Below are 14,474 nucleotides of genomic sequence, written 5' to 3' on the forward strand. Positions count from 1 at the left end.
ATCTCAAAATGTGACGTTTTTTGGAACAAGTGTCTTTGCAGAGGTAATTAAAGTAAGGATCATGAGATGAGATCATTCTGGATTAGGGTTTTTTAAACCAATGATGAGTGTCTTTATAAGAGACAGAAAAAGGAGAACATACAGAGAGAAGGCAGTGTGAAGATGCAGGCAGAGGCTGGCGTTACAAAGCCCAAGCCAGGAGCATCAGGGGATCACCAGCCAGCACCAGAAGCCAGGAGAGAGACACGGAAGGGATTCTCCCTCAGACCCTCCAGAGGGAACCAACCCTGCCGACACCTTGGTTTTGGACTTCTGGCCTCCTGAACTGAGAGAGAATACATTTCTGTTGTTTTAAGCTGCCAGGTTTGTGGCAATAATTACGGCAGCCCCGGGAAACGAATAGACTTCAACCTCCCCCTCTTCCCCTGGCTTCTGGTAACCACCAGTTTATTTTGTGTCTTTAGAGATTAGCCAATTATTGACATTTCATATACATGTCATGTAGTCTTTTGTGATTGGCTTCTTTCATTTAGCATGACGTTTTCAAGGTTTATCCATGTTGTAAGATGTATCTGAATCTCATTTCTTTTTATGGCTGAATAATATTCCATTTCATGGATATACCACATTTTGTTCATCCATTCATCAGTTGATGGACATTTGGGTTGTTTCTGCTTTTTGTTTATTATGAATCATGCTGCTGTGAACATTTATGTGGAAGTTTTTCCGTGGACATACGTTTTCGTTTCTCCTAAGTTTCATATGGAGTCATATGGTGACTCTTTGTTTAACGTTGGGAGGACTGGACTGTCAGACTGTTTTCCAAAGCAAATACACAATTTTACTTTCCCACCAGCAATTCCAACTTCTCCACCTTCTCACCAACATTTGTTATTATCTGTATTTTTTTTAAAGCAGGCATCCTTGTCTTTTTTTTCAATAAATTTATTTTATTTATTTTATTTTTGGCTGCACTGGGTCTTCGTTGTTGCACACAGGCTTTCTTTAGTTGCAGCGAGGGAAGGCTACCCTTCGTTGCGGTGCACGGGCTTCTCATGGCGGTGGCTTCTCTTGTTGCAGAGCACGGGCTCTATGTGCGTGGGCTTCAGTAGTTGTGGCACGTGGGCTCAGTAGTTGTGACTCGCAGTCTCTAGAGCACAGGCTCAGTAGTTGTGGCACACAGGCTTTGTTGCTCTGTGGCAGGTGAGATCTTCCCAGACCAGGGCTCGTACCCATGTGCCCTGCATTGGCAGGTGGATTCTTAACCACTGTGCCACCAGGGAAGCCCTATCTGTATTTTTTTGATTAGACCTGTATCCACACCACAAGTCCCCTTGGCCATACACAGCCTTCTATGTCGACACCACAAGCCCCGTCACGGCTTCGGCTTCCTCACCACATGTCCCTTTGGGCACACATGGCCTTCCATGTCCATGTAAGTCCCCTGGGCTAACACAGTTTACTGTGTCCACAGCATGGAGACCACAGTCTCAGGTATCCAGAGCCTTCTAGGTTGACCTCACGGGTCACCTCAGGTACTAGAATCTCTACCTCCCTGCTACCATTTGCCTTCCAAACACAGAGCCTTCATGTCCAACACAGGAGTTGCTTCAGGTACACACAGCTAGCTGTGTTCACACAATTCTACTCAGGTACACAAGTCCTCTGTGTCTCCATCACACATCCCCTGGGTCACACACAGCCTTCTCTGCCCAAACCGAAAGTCTCCTGGTTACAGACAGTTTTCTGTGACCACACCACAGGTCTCCTCAGGTACTCAGAGCCTCCTGTATCTACACCACAATTTCAACTGGGTACAGCCACCTTCTGTGTCCCCCGGCGTACAAAGAGCCACCTATGCCCGCATCACAAGTCCCCTCAGGTACGCACAGTCTTTTTTCGTCTATACCACGATTTTCCTCAGGGACACACACCACAAGTCCCCTAGGTGCTCACAGCCTTCTATCCACACAGAAAGTCTCCTCAGGGGCACACCGCCTTTTGTGCCCACATCACACGGGGGCACATGTCGACACGTCTACCTCCACACCACCACATGTCATCTTGGAAACAAACAGCTTTCTTTGTATTTCTTTTGCCGTGCCACACAGCATGTGGGATCTTAGTTCCCCAACCAGGGGTCAAACCCGTGCCCCCTGCAGTGGAAGCACGGAGTCTTAACCACTGGACCACCAGGGAGGTCCCCGGAACAAACCCTTTCTGCTTCCACTCCACATGTTGTCTTGAGCGCACACACCCTCGTATGCACAGCATGCGTCCTCTCGGGGACACACAGCTTTCTTTGTCCACATCACGAGTTTCCTCTGACGCCTACACAGACTCAGGGGTCCGCAGCAGACATCCCTTCAAGTTCACACAGCCTTTTTTTTTTTAACTACTGAGTCTCTGTGCCCTTGGGTTTACGCAGCCTTCTGTGTCCTCTATCCACACCACAAGTCCCCTCAGGGACACACCGTTTTCTGTGTCCACCCCACAAGTTGCATCACATCTACACAGCCTTCCACTTCCCCCCTCCACAGAATTCCCTCAGAGACACACAGACCTCCCTGTCCACACGCTAAGTCCTCTCAGAACGCACACTGTTTTCTGTGTCCAGACCCAAGCCACATCTGGCACACACAACCATCTCTGTCCACAACACAAGAGCCCTCAGGTCCTTTCACCACCAATGTCTACACCACTGTTCCCCTGGGTACACAAGCCTTCTGTGTCCACACTACCAGCTCTCTGGGTACACATCCATACCCACACCACACATCTCCTCATGTCTATACAGCCTTCTGGAAACACACCACAGGTTTCCTCAGGAACACACAGCATTCTGTGTCCCTACTACTGATCCCCTTGGGCAGGTACACACGTCCATACCACAAGTCCCCTCAAGAACGCAAAGCCTTTTATGTCCACACAGTAAGCTCTCTCAAGTGTGTACATCCACATCACAGCTCCCCTCCCCACACACAGCCCTTTTCCTCCACACAGGCCTTCTCAGACACAGCCGTTTGCCTCTGTACCACAGGGCTCCTCACGGGCACCCAGCTTCCGCTCACACGCACACACCTTGGATACATCTGTGTCCACACCATGAGTCCCCTTGGAAGCACACAGCCTTCCACGAACACACCACAAATTTCCTCCCATGCTCCCAGCTTCTTGGTCTCAGGCTTTTGCAAGGACTGCCCTAAGCAGTTAATCACATAATATCTATAAAACTCAGGATGACTCAAGTTCATTGTGCTAGTACACCTGTCGCCACAGGCTGGTATTCTGATCAAGTTTGTTTTTATTTTATTTCTTTCTAGACCTACATCTAAACTGCTGGCTTCTGTGGCTTTTTCATGTCTGGAGACAATTCAACTATTGGTTAAGTTTAAACTGGCTTGTTCAAGCAGGTTTCATTGTGATATTATCATCTTAAGTGGAATTGTATAATCAAATAATCGGGCATTTCAAACTCCTCTTTTCAGTGCACCTTGGCTTTTTTTTTTTTTTAATTAATTAATTCTTTTTTTTGGCCTCGCTGCATGTGGGATCTTAGTTCCCTGATCGGGGATTGAACCCACGCTCCCTGCATTGGGAACACAGAGTTCTAACCACTGGATCGCCAGGGAAGTACCAAGTGTGCCTTGGCTTCTTATTTGCAGTTTGGAGGTTCAATGGTTAGAAGTTTCAAGGTAGCTTTAGAGGTTGGGTGGGAAAGCCAGCTGCCTCCCTCAGATGCTCTGGAAAGCCTTGAGCTCCCCAAAAGTAGGGCCTTGGGGTCACCACTCATCCAGTTGGACCCAACACTCTCCAGGCAGCACACTTCCTCCAATCAGATGGAAGTGGCAGGAAAGGAGCGGACACCAAGCCCCTAGAATGAGGATTATGAAGACCCTCACGGATCGGGCACTGGCTCCAGGACATTTCAGCGTCGCCCTGAGGCAGGGATAGGGAAAGTCAAAGAGGAGACTGGTTCCGTCTTGCCCCTGCCCTGCTCCTTTTCTCACACTCTGATCTTCCAGCTCCGCCACGTTCATGTTGATATCATGTTTTCCCCATCACTGTGGACCTGCCAACCCACGTTGTTAATAGAGAGTAATTTTCCTCACACCCTCTTAGAGAAAGAAAAGAGAAGATGGACTATGGCAAACTGATCTCCTAGATGGAGTCTGACTTTGGAACATCTTCAGTTAGGAAAAAAGCCAAACGTTTTCTGTAGTCAAACAATACTCTTCCCCGTTGGCAGTGAAAGCAGGAGAGAGGTGGTCATCCCGCGTGGTCCTTGTTTAGAGCGAGCAACAGAGGATCTGTGACTAGGGGTCAGCAGTCTAGCCAGAAGGGCAAGAGGGATGATGCTTCCACACCCAGACCCTGGGGTTTGAGCTGGTTCTAGCGTTGTCATTTGTGTCCAAGCTTGGACTTGGGTGACTACTGGTCTGGGAACTTCCCCACAGTTACACAGAACAAATCCTCTCTCTAATCTCCAACCAAACTGAATCCATACCCCAAAGCCAGCCTCAGAATAGACTTAGTCTTAGAATATTCTCCATCAGTGATTCTTCCCGATATCCCTTTCCCACCCCCAACCTACTTATTCTGAACTTGACTGGCTTAGGTGTGCTAAAGCAAGTGCTAACAGGATTAAGCAGGTTTCTTTATGGCAAGGTGTCTCAGAACCTTTATTTGTTTTTTTTTTAATTAATTAATTAATTTATTTATTTTTTGCGGTACGCGGGCTTCTCACTGTTGCGGCCTCTCCCGTTGCGGAGCACAGCCTCCGGACACGCAGGCTCAGCGGCCATGGCTCATGGGCCCAGCCGCTCTGCGGCATGTGGGATCTTCCCAGAGCGGGGCACAAACCCGTGTCCCCTGCATTGTGCCACAATTACTGTGCCTGCGCTCTAGAGCCCACGAGCCACAACCACTGAAGCCCGCGTGCCTAGAGCCCGTGCTCCGCAACAGGAGAAGCCACCGCAACGAGAAGCCCACACACCACAACAAAGACCCAACGCAGCCAAAAATAAAATAATTAATTAATTTTAAAAAAAGAGCACTTGAAATGTGTGCATGTTTGCTTGTGAACAATTTGTGTTTATACTTACTGGCATAATTATAAGTAAATATTTATTGGTTTTCTACTGTGTGCTAAGTGCTGGAGATTCAAACTAACATGGGAATCATTCCCTGCCCTCGAGCACTTCCAGTCTAGTTAAGGAATGAGGGTAATAGTACAGGACACTGTATAGCAAGGGCAATATGAGTGGGACAGACAGTAAAGGAATCAGAGGAGATTCTTTGGAGAGGTGGTCCTTGAATCTAGGGGTCAGGCCTGCCAGGCAGAGAGATAGAGGATCTTTCCATTTGAAGGAGGGTGAGGTGAGCCAGAGGAAGTGATTAGGGCTCGCATCCCAGCTTGAATTTGGATCGCATCATTTTTGCAAGAGGAAACATCCGACAGTTTCTGAGCAGGGTAATGACATGTACTTAGTTAATTTGCACTTCTTCTGTGGTGTTGAAGATGAATCAGAAGAAGCGGAACTTGAAGGAAAAGAAATTGTTAGGCTATTGCACTAGTCTAAGCATCAGGGGAGCATCTGAATTAGAGAGTGGAGTTCAATTTCAACACATATTTATTAAGCACCTACTATGTGTCTGAACCTCTGTGAGGAGCAAAACAGCAATGATGGAGGCAAAGTGGCCCCTGCCCTTGAGTTGCTCACGTCTAGTGGCAATAGAAAAATTAGCATTAAATTTGAAGTTAAACTAGGCTCCCAGCTGTATTCCTCACTAGTTCTGTGGTCTCAGGTCTAATCTTCCTCATCTATCAAATGATGAAATTGAACCATATTCCTTCTCTTGGGTCACTTTTAATTCTATCCTTTCTATGATGAAAAGAAAATACAAGGTACAGAAGATGCATTTTAAAGGAGAAGCTTGCGGTATAGGTCTTGGGTGATTCTAAGATTTTGCATGTCAGGGCTAGGTGAGCTGTAGTATTGTGGACAGAAATAAGGCAATCTAGAAGGGTCTACTGACTTAAGAAAAAGCTTTTAAGACCTGAAACCATAGAATTCCTAGAAGAAAGCATAGGCAGTACACTCTTTGACATGGGTCTTAGCAATATTTTTTTTGGGATCTGTCTCCTCAGGCAAGGGAAACAAAAGCAAAATTCAGCAAACGGGACCACATCAAACTAAAAAGCCTTTGCAGAACAAAGAAAACTATCAACAAAATGAAAAGGCTGCCTACTGAATGGGAAAAGACATCTGCAAACAATACATCTGGTAAGGATTTAAATAGCCAAAATATACAAAGAACTCATACAACTCAACATCAACTAAATAATCTGATTTTAAAATAAGCATTTTTCCAAAGAAGATAATACAGATGGCCAACAGGCACAGGAAAAGATGCTTAACATCACAAACCATCAGGGAGATGCAAATCAAAACCACAACGAGATACCCCCCCACACACACCTCTTTGAATGGCTATTATTAAAAAAGACAACAAATAACAAGTGTTGGTAAGGATGTGGAGAAAAGGGAACCTTTGTGCACTGTTGGTGGGAATGTAAATTGGTGCAGCCACTATGGAAAATAGTATGGGGTTCCTCAAAAAATTAAAAATAGAGCAACCATGTGGTCCACCAATTCCACTTCTGGGGATTTTTCCAAAGAAAACAAAAACACTAATTCAAAAAGATATATGCGTCCTTATGTTCATTGCAGCATGGTTTACGTTATTTACAATAGCCAAGGTTTAGAAACAAACTAAGTGCCCATCAATAGATGAACAGATAAAGATGTGGTATATATATATACAGTAGAATATTACTCAATCATAAAAAGAATGAAATCTTGCCATTTGTGACAACACGGATGGACCTAGAAGGTATTATGCCAAATGAAATGTCAGACAGAGAAAGACAAACATCATATGAATTCACTTATATGTGGACTCTAAAAAACAAAACAAATGAACAAACACACACAAAAAAACCAGAAACAGGCTTGTAGATACAGAGAACAAACAGATGGTTGCCAGAGGGAGGGAAGGGGGATGAGTGGAATAGGTGAGGGAGATTAAGAGGTACATATTTTCAGCTACAAAATAAATGAGTCACAGGGATGAAGTGTACAGCATGAGGAATATAGTCAAGAATATTGGAATAACTTTGGTGACAGATGGTAAGTAGACTTGTGATCATCCTGTAATATATAGAAATATTGAATCACTATGTTGTACGCTTGGAACTAACATATTGTTGTAGGTCGATTATACTAAAAAAAAAAAAAAAAGACGTGTACAAGAGTGTTCATAGCAACTTTATTCTTAATTGCCCCAAGCTGGAAGCAACTCAAATAGGTATCAATGATAGAATGAATAAATTAGTGTGGCTTTTTCATATAGTGAAATACTATACAGCCACAAGAATGTACAAATGGTTACTACACCTCAAAACATGGGTGAATTTCAGGAACATAATTTGAGTGAAAGAAGGTAGCTACAAAAGAGCACACCCTATATGATTCCATTAATATAAGGATCAAAAGCAGACAAAACTGATGTACAGTTTTTGAAACCAATATGGTGATTTTCTTTGGGGAAGAAAGGAAGTAGTAATGTGAAAAGGGCATGAGGGAGATTTCTGTGGAACTGCTAGTGTCCTATCTTCTGGTAAGTGTGTGTTCATTTTGTGAAAATTCATTGAACTGTACCCTTATGATTTTGTGTACTTTTCTCTATGGATGTCATACTTCAACGAAAAAAGGTTTTTTAAAAAAGAAGCCGTTGACAATAGCAAAAACAAAACAAAACCCTGTAAGGTATACTTATAAATTAATTTAACATATACATGCAAGTCCCGTATGCAGAAAATTTTAAACTTCATGGAACTATATTACATATGACTGGAATAAGTAGAGATATAGCTCAAGTTCATAAATAGGAAGACTCAGTATTGCAAACATATTAATCCTTTCCAAATTAATCTATAGATTCAATGCAATTCCTTTCATAATCCAAATAGGCTTTTTCATGGACATTAACAAAATGATTCTAAAGTTTATATGAAAAAGGAGAAATCCAAATATAAGCCAAGACATGCTAAAGGAGAACAGGAAGTGAGCAGTAGACTTACCAGATATCAAGATTTAATATAAGGCTATTATAATAACAAAGACAATGTGGTATTGACAAAAGGAGAGACAAACCTGATCTTTATAACAGTATAGAAGATGCCCAAAACTCATAGAGCTGTATAGTTGTCTCTCCATATCTATGAGTTCCACATCTGCGGATTCAACCAACTGCAGATCGAAAATATTTGGGGAAAAAATTTCCAGAAAGTTCCAAAAAGCAAAACTTGAATTTGCTATGCATCAGCAGCTATTTACATAGCATTTACATTGTACTAGTTATTATAAGTACTCTAGAGCTGAGTTAAAGTATACAGGAGGATGTACATAGGTTATATGCAAATACTACACCATGTTATATAAAAGACTTGAGCATCCTTGGATTTTGGTATCTGTGGGGAGAGGGTGGTGGTCCTGGACCAAATCCCCTGTGGATACCAAGGGACAACTATACATTAAAAAGGTCAAGTTTTGTATCTCAGTAAAATAACAAAATGGCGTTATCTGTTTGTGTCTATTTCTGGACTCTGTTTTGTTCCATCGATCTATTTGTCGGTTCTTATGAGAGCACTACACTCTTTCAAATATGAAGTTTTAAGTCTTGAAGTTAGGAAGTGTAAGTCTGCAACTTTGTTCTTTCTCAATATTGCTTTGGATATTCTAGGTCCTTTACATTTCCATGTAAATTTTGAAGCAGTTTGTCAATTTTTTTCTTGTCTTTCTTTCTTTTTCCTTTTCTTTTTTTGGTGAGAACATTTAAGTACTACTCTCTTAGCAAATTTCAATTATATAATTGTTTATCAATTTCTTTAAAAGAACCTAGTGGGATTATGATTGGGATTGGATTGAATCTTTAGATCAATTGGAGGATTCGAGATCTTAATATTGAGCCTTCCAATCCATGAACTTGGAACTTATTATATCCATGAACTCCATTTATTTAGATGCTCTTTCATTTCTCTCAGCAGGGTTTTGTAGTTTTCAATTAGTTCACATGATTCATGCTTTTTGACATTATTATAAATGGAATTTAACATTTTTATTTTTCAATTGTTTGCTGATAGTAGTTAACACATAATTGATTTTGTATTTTGACCTTGGATCCTGTGAACTTGCTAAATTCACTTATTAGTTCTGGTTGCTTTGCAAATTAGTTGATGTTTTCTATGTAAACAATCATGTTATCTGCAAATAGAGAGATTTTTAAGCCTTCATCTCTGCTCTTTATACCTTTCATTTCTTTTTTTAAAAAATACAGTGGTGCAGATACTATACATAGAGAATCCTAAAGATGCTACCAGAAAACTACTAGAGCTAATCAATGAATTTGGTAAAGTAGCAGGATACAAAATTAATGCACAGAAATCTCTGGCATTCCTATACACTAAGGATGAAAAATCTGAAAGTGAAATCAAGAAAACACTCCCATTTACCATTGCAACAAAAAGAATAAAATATCTAGGAATAAACCTACCTAAGGAGACAAAAGACCTGTATGCAGAAAATTATAAGACACTGATGAAAGAAATTAAAGATGATACAAATAGATGGAGAGAAATACCATGTTCTTGGATTGGAAGAATCAATATTGTGAAAATGACTCTACTACCCAAAGCAATCTACAGATTGAATGCAATCCCTATCAAACTACCACTGGCATTTTTCACAGAACTAGAACAAAAAATTTCACAATTTGTGTGGAAACACAAAAGACCCCGAATAGCCAAAGCAATCTTGAGAACGAAAAACGGAGCTGGAGGAATCAGGCTCCCTGACTTCAGACTATACTACAAAGCTACAGTAATCAAGACAGTATGGTACTGGCACAAAAACAGAAATATAGATCAATGGAACAGGATAGAAAGCCCAGAGATAAACCCACGCACATATGGTCACCTTATCTTTGACAAAGGAGGCAGGAATGTACAGTGGAGAAAGGACAGCCTCTTCAATAAGTGGTGCTGGGAAAACTGGACAGCTACATGTAAAAGTATGAGATTAGATCACTCCCTAACACAATACACAAAAATAAGCTCAAAATGGATTAAAGACCTAAATGTAAGGCCAGAAACTATCAAACTCTTAGAGGAAAACATAGGCAGGACACTCTATGACATAAATCACAGCAAGGTCCTTTTTGACCCACCTCCTAGAGAAATGGAAATAAAAACAAAAGTAAACAAATGGGACCTAATGAAACTTAAAAGCTTTTGCGCAGCAAAGGAAACCATAAAGAAGACCAAAAGACAACCCTCAGAATGGGAGAAAATATTTGCAAATGAAGCAACTGACAAAGGATTAATCTCCAAAATTTATAAGCAGCTCATGCAGCTTAATAACAAAAAAACAAACAACCCAATCCAAAAATGGGCAGAAGACCTAAATAGACATTTCTCCAAAGAAGATATACAGATTGCCAACAAACACATGAAAGAAGGCTCAACATCACTAATCATTAGAGAAATGCAAATCAAAACTACAATGAGATATCATCTCACACCAGTCAGAATGGCCATCATCAAAAAATCTAGAAACAATAAATGCTGGAGAGGGTGTGGAGAAAAGGGAACCCTCTTACACTGTTGGTGGGAATGTAAATTGATACAGCCACTATGGAGAACAGTATAGAGGTTCCTTAAAAACCTACAAATAGAACTACCATATGACCGAGCAATCCCAACACTGGGCATATACCCTGAGAAAACCAAAATTCAAAAAGAGTCACGTACCAAAATGTTCATTGCAGCTCTATTTACAGTAGCCCAGAGATGGAAAGAACCTAAGTGTCCATCATTGGATGAATGGATAAAGAAGATGTGGCACATATATACAATGGAATATTACTCAGCCATAAAAAGAAACGAAATTGAGCTATTTGTAATGAGGTAGATAGACCTAGAGTCTGTCATACAGAGTGAAGTAAGTCAGAAAGAGAGAGACAAATACTGTATGCTAACACATATATATGGAATTTAAGGAAAAAATGTCATGAAAAACCTAGGGGTGAAACAGGAATAAAGACACAGACTTACTAGAGAATGGACTTGAGGCTATGGGGAGGGGGAAGGGTAAACGGTGACAAAGCGAGAGAGAGGCATGGACATATATACACTACCAAACGTAAGGTAGATAGCTAGTGGGAAGCAGCCGCATAGCACAGGGAGATCAGCTTGGTGCTTTGTGACCGCCTGGAGGGGTGGGAGGGAGGGAGACGCAAGCGGGAAGAGATATGGGAACATATGTATATATATAACTGATTCATTTTGTTGTGAAGCTGAAACTAACATACCATTGTAAAGTAATTATACTCCAATAAAGATGTTAAAATGAAAAAAACAAATACAGTGGTGCAGTGGTTAAGAATCCGCCTGCCAATGCAAGTGACACAGGTTTGATCCCTGGTCCAGGAAGATCCCACATGCTGCGGAGCAACTAAGCCCGTGCACCACAACTACTGAGCCTGCACTCTAGAGCCTGTGAGCCACAACTGCTGAGCCCAAGTGCCACAACTACTGAAGCCCGCGTGCCTAGAGCCCGTGCTCCACAACGAAGAGTAGCCCTCACTCGCCACAACTAGAGAAAGCCCATGCACAGCAACGAAGACCCAACGCAGCCATAAATTAATTAATTAAAAAATACATTCTGAGTATTCTGAGTTTTATTATTTGAAATAGAACATTTTTATTGAAGTATAGTTGAAGTACCTATATGTACAAGAATGCTTATAATAGAAAAAAAACCCTCAAATTTGTATCTTCAAGTAAAGGAAAATGGGTAAATAAATTTGTATTGTGGAATATGACACTGCAGTGAAAATTGATGACCTACAGTGACCCTCAAGAACATGGATGAACCCTAAAGAAATACTGAGTAAAATATGAAAGGTACATAAATCAAAATACAGTGTCATGCGATTTTCATAAAATTCAGAAACAAGGTAATCTAAACAATGTATTGTATAAGCATACATATAGATGTGATAAAAATATAAAAAAATTTTCATGGACATTAACAAAATGATTCATGGACATTAACAAAAGTCAGGACAGTGATTACCTCTTGGGAAGAGGCAGAAAGATGGAAGTTTTGGAGTGTAGGAGTAGGTGCAATTTTTGTAATGTCCTAGCTCTTGGTTTGGGAGGGAAATTCAGTGAATTAATTATACTATTTTTGCTTTAGAACGTATACATACTCTTTTGTTTGCATTTAAAGCACTTTAAAAATTAAAGAACTTAAAATAGCAGTTATTAGCATACCATACACACTGTTCTTCTTGTTTTCCACTTACAGTATCATAGAGATTGTTCCCTATCGGTACACATAGATCTACCTCATTCTTTCTAACGGTTACATAGTATTCCACTGAATACACCATCATTTATTTAATCAGTCCTCCTTAGTGATGAATATTTGGGTTGTTTCTAGTCTATAAGCAATGTCGCAATTAATTAATTATTTTTTTGGCCACACCACACGGCATGTGGGATCTTAGTTCCCTAACCAGAGATCGAACCTGCACCCCCTGCAGAAGGGCAGAGTCTTAACCACTGGACTGCCAGGGGTGTCCCCGCAATTAATATTATTATGCATACATCTGATGGGGTTCAGGGCAGGCCACTCCAAAATATGCCATTTTGGCTTCTTGATTATTTTGAATTAAATTTACTTAAGAAACAGCTGGTACAAGAAGGACACTCTGACCCTGCTTTGTCCCCCCTAAAAGCAGGAAATAAGTCTTCCATGTGAAAGATACCTTGCATGTACCAGAAGGGTAGAGGGCATTCTTATCACTAAAGATAGGGAGGTCAGAGCTGAGATGTCTGTATAAAAAAAATCTTGTTACTTCTTTACTAATGTACTACTCCAAGCCCAAACTCCTTTGTCTTGTCAATTCTTCACAAATTTATTGTTTCTTTGTCCAAAAGGTATAAAAGCTGCCTGCCCTGGTCACTTCTTTGGGTCTCATACCTTTGGGGTCCCCTTACATATGAAATTAAGTTTGTTGTTCTCCTATTAATCTTTTATTTCAGGGAGTGTCTCAGCCAAGAACCTAGAAGGGTAGAAGGAAAATTATTTTTCCTCCCTACACATCTTTATACAGTAATCTGAAAGGTCAAATTTCTATAAGTGGAATTACTATGGTAAGAAATGTTACAATTCTGAATAGATGACTAAATTGCTTGTTTAGGGGCTTCCCTGGTGGTGCAGTGGTTGAGAGTCCGTCTGCCGATGCAGGGGACACGGGTTTGTGCCCCGGTCCGGGAGGATCCTGCATGCCGAGGAGCGGCTGGGCCCGTGAGCCATGGCCGCTGAGCCTGCGCGTCCAGAGCCTGTGCTCCGCAACGGGAGAGGCCACAACAGTGAGAGGCCCGCGTACAGCAAAAAAAAAAAAAAAAAATTAAATTGCTTGTTTAACTTCAGACAATACGAGTTTAAGGCAACGGTGAAAAATCCAAATGTGGGTGGCCTACAGATATTGTCATCAGGAAGTACCTGAGGACACCCAGGAGTGTTTGAATGCTTTTGCACATGCAAGGTATTTAGAACAGAGTAGGTGTGGAAGTGGAGTGAGAGTGACTATGTATTCACTGCTTGAGAAAAGCAAAGTTAGTGACCTAAGGCCTCCCTCCAGGCCTGTTGGACAGCATTTCCACAGCCGACCCGTATACTCAGCCAAACTCTTGCCTACTCCCTGAGGGTGAGCCAGGAAAGTCTTGGGAAGGAGAGAAGGAAGGAACAACTCTCCTGGCCTTGGACGTGTCTGTAGTTGGGGTGGCCCCTAGGGCATCTGAGCTAGGCTTTCCCCCACAGCGCTGGCCCAGCATAGAGGCCCAACCCCAGAAGAGCATAAACAGGGGTGACCCTGAAAATACCTTTTGCTGAGAGAGACCAAGGCCAGTTGAATGGGGCAACCTCAGTACCAGGATCCTTTTATTACAAATCATGAGTTCAGGTGAGATCCCCAATTGCTGGGCAGTTAAAGTTGTGTGCAGTTCTCCCCTGTTATAAACAAAACTGGATTGAGCGCACTTGCTCTTCCCTTCCATCCAACATGACTACCAGGCTTCACTTCTTTAGGTCCCTATTTCCCCTCCTATAATGGCAGCAGGATTCTCTGTTCATCCCTCAGGATCCTCCCCAGAAGTTGAGACTAGAGTGAGGCAACTGAGGCAGCCATTCTGCAGGCAAAAGTTAAGGGTGTGCCAAAAAAACTCAGTAATCAAGATAAAGAATACTTTAGGGAATTCCCTGGCAGTCCAGTGGTTAGGACTCCGAGCTTCCACTGCAGGGGGCAGGGGTTTGATTCCTCCTCCCGGAACTAAGATTCTT

The sequence above is a fragment of the Tursiops truncatus genome, chromosome 19 (assembly GCF_011762595.2).
Source record: "Tursiops truncatus isolate mTurTru1 chromosome 19, mTurTru1.mat.Y, whole genome shotgun sequence".
In the NCBI taxonomy this organism is placed as follows: Eukaryota; Metazoa; Chordata; class Mammalia; order Artiodactyla; family Delphinidae; genus Tursiops; species Tursiops truncatus.